Consider the following 3624-nt stretch of genomic DNA (forward strand, 5'->3'; position numbering starts at 1 on the left):
ATTTCACTGTTCAGTGATATTTTCTATAAATGTTTTCTCCCTACATTATGCTTTGTTCATTTATTTTATTGTTTGCCTAAAAACAGTCAAATTGAATCTGAAATATTCTCAAAAATCATCATAAAATTTAAACTTCAGGTCTTCATACCATTATAAATTAAAAAGATTTTACCAAGGACATGACCTGGGTGTCCTCAGTGGTAGCTATGGCCCTGGTTACTACCCCTATCTTTTGTTGGTCTGTTGGCCACTTCAGAGAGAGAGGCAGATGGTTCATATAAATTCTGAGCCCTCCTGGTCATCTCAGGGGTACTTTAGTATTTTGGGAGCAAGTATTAACACTTGTCCTGTCTTTTTGTAGGACAAATTTGCAGCACAGCCTTTTTCATTTTATAAAAAATCAATGAAAATGATTTGTGGAGAGCTTGTCACATCCATGTAACCCCCCCACCCCCACCCACACGAAATTATCACAAAATTTTGGCCATTTTGTGATACATTCAAGCTTTAATGAGCACACTCAGGGCAGTGCTGTGAGCATATGCTCTCACTAATTAGGACTAACATACGACATGGTTGAAATTAATCTTGTTTAATTCTAATCCAAATTTCAGAAAGCCTTGTTGCATACCCTTTCTTTGAAACAGCCCCCCTCAGTATTATTTTGTGATCTGAAGAAACAACCTTGTTATTTCTGGACCAAAAACTCTTTATCTTTAAAATCTTTACACCTGTCCTCTCTGGCCTTCTACAGTACTGGCATAAGCACTGTTAAAAACATCCGTGCAGCTTCTATCTGGTCCAGATTTGACCACTTAGCAACTGCAGGTTCAGGTTAAAAGCTTTATGTTTAACTCTTTAATTTATCTTTAAATACAGTGAAATGGTTTTGCTCTCTTCAGGGGATCTTCATAATGTTTGAGAATAAATTGCTTTAGATGTCATCATCCTCAGGTTGTTAGATATTGATCTCTCCACACAATTATGTGTAATGAGGTGCGGCGCCTCAGTTGGAGATCCATGGCTAATGCCAGAGCATGACAAAGTAGAGACCACTACATGAGTCATTTTCCAAGAACCCTTCTTGCCTTCAGATGCTCATCCCCCAGGCCGGGTCATTCCTTGGATCTTTAGCTCATTACGACGTTGGACATCTACGGACGAATAAAGCAATTATGTGGTGTGAAAGACACCACGGTTTGGGACTCGAATTGATACCAAGGTGACGGTGTGCTGGGAAACAAGCTCTGATTACTGTGAAATGTTTTTGTCTTTCTCGGTTAGTCAGCCCCATAGTGACTGTTTTGTCTCTGTAGGGAATCTCCGACAGCTGGATGCTATTCTGAGCTGACGAGAAACTGGTAAATACTGATTGCAAATGCCAAGAATCTTAAATTGAAAGACCCAGTAACACTGACAGACTCAAAAGTCTGATGCTGGGTTAAGATGCCCTCTGTGAAGGTTGTTTTACATAAATGCCAACACTTAATTGTGATACGACATTAAACATACCTGTAAAATGTTTACCAGCATTTTGCAAAATGTTCTACTGAGCGAATGTGCAACATGGTCATTGTCAACACCTTTCATTTCTTTTGCCATATTTAGCCCCTTTACCACAGATCATACATAATGAAGTATGTTCTAATGTTTTACGCTTTTCATTGTGCTTTTCCAGACCTCTAGTCAGCAACTTGTTTCCATTCATTTCACTACGAAGTGACGGTCAACTTGCAGACTCTTGAAACTTGCTTGGGTGTTAATCTATTGTAACAAAAGTCATGTCTGTTTTATTCTTACTAATTTGATTAGTCTGCACTTGTTTTTACAATTATTGCCTGAAACTGTGTTTTTGAGACAATATCAATACTTGATAGTTTAAAAAAATCTGCTAACGACGTATCAGCCGATGTTCATTTTTGTTCAGAAACACATAACAGACACAAACATTTTTATATGGATCCCTTACATTGACCAAGATACAGTATGCATTGAGTGGGATGTTTTACAGTTGAACAAGAGTCTACAGCTATGCTAGCCGCTCTGTGAGGCACAGTGCTGTTTTGAGCTAAATGCTAACATCAGCATGCCAACATGCTCACAGTGACAATGCTAACATGCTGATGTTTTAGCAGATATAATGTTTACCACGTTCACCATCTAGCATCTAGCATGACAACTAGAAATGTCATTAGTTTTGCAGGTATTTCGTCATAAACCAAAAGATTAGACAAATTAAAGTTTTGCTCTGCTGAGGAATCTAATCGTTGTTGAAATATTTCAGTCTGGACCGAAGTGGTGGACCGGCCATCCAGCTAGCATGGCTAAAATTAAAGTTATCAGTGCTCTCTGGTGGACAATCTGTGAAGTGGAGACACTGTTTCTAAACTACTTTAAACACATCTTTGGCATTTCTGACATATACGCCTATATTGGCTGAAACAGGTCAGGCTCTAATTACTATGAAACAATATAACACTGATAATAATAAATCAGATGTTAACTGTTAAGATGTTAACTACAGTATTTCAAGCAAGTTTCACATTTCCGCAACTTGTTTTTACAGTGCAATGAATTTAAACCAGTGGATGTTTAGAAAATGGGGGAAAAAAACCAATTGTTCAGCAGCACTCATTTCTTTTCTTGACAGGATTAAAAGACATCATCAGGGAATCCAATTTGTTTTGTGTACACTCACTGCGTAATTGTTCCAGCTAGCTGCACCGCTTTACAAACTGCAGTAATAACATGACTGTTGGTCCAGAAAGTGTAGAATAAACCGCCTCAAAACAGGATCATTTCCACTCTGCATTTATATTCAAATCATTAGGAGGATTTGTTGAAGAGATGCCACAAAAAAATGAATCACACACACACACACACACACACACACACACACACACACACACACACACACACACGCTGACCAGCACTCCTCTGTTTTTCTGAGACTGTGTGACACATAACCCCACTCTCTCTGTTGGACAGCAGATTACTTTCTCTGACTTGGAATGGCAATAGTTATCCCACCATCATCACTTCACTCATCACCAAATGTTTCTCATCATTCTCTCCTTCACCTAATTCATTATAATCTTAGATTGAGTATAACTCGCAGTTCTGCCCATTCTGACCTCCTCCTCACCTCCATCTCTTCCTCCTCTCAGCTTTCCAAAAGACTCGGGGGAGGAGGAGGAGCCGTGTGTGCAGAGCAGCAAAGACTCTGAGAAGTGAGGCTCGTGTCTTACCAGGCGTCCGCCTCAGGTAAACAATGATAAACACACTGTTTTCTTGTGTCACCAGTCACTTTTTGCTGTTATTGTGACAATCTGGGATGTCAGAGTCGACCCACAGCTTTTTTCAACAAATTTGTCAGAGGGCAATCCGTTCTTTGCAGGTCTTCCTCTTCAGTGGCAGTGCGGAACCGTTTTGATTGTGCAGTGTTGACAGGATCTGTGACTCATCAACCACATCTCAAATTTCATCTACTCGTTAAAAAAGGTCTGGTGTTGCTCTTATCTGGTCTGACAGCACCAACACTAAACAATAGAGTCTTTAATAAATCTTCTTGGGGGCACATGTATAAGAATCTAAATATGTCGAGCTATTTATTTGATGTTGAAG

The 3624-nt window shown here is 39.4% G+C and overlaps 1 long non-coding RNA gene across 1 annotated transcript; it reads left to right on the top strand.

Annotated features, from left to right (window-relative positions):
* Positions 1-942: 942 nt before the first annotated feature.
* Positions 943-3410, top strand: LOC122873814. Its single transcript, XR_006377518.1, has 4 exons — positions 943-1222; positions 1317-1361; positions 3168-3264; positions 3398-3410. It is a non-coding gene; the product is annotated as an uncharacterized LOC122873814 (long non-coding RNA).
* The last annotated feature ends 214 nt before the right edge of the window (positions 3411-3624 follow it).

The sequence above is a fragment of the Siniperca chuatsi genome, linkage group LG3 (assembly GCF_020085105.1).
Source record: "Siniperca chuatsi isolate FFG_IHB_CAS linkage group LG3, ASM2008510v1, whole genome shotgun sequence".
Lineage (NCBI taxonomy): Eukaryota > Metazoa > Chordata > Actinopteri > Centrarchiformes > Sinipercidae > Siniperca > Siniperca chuatsi.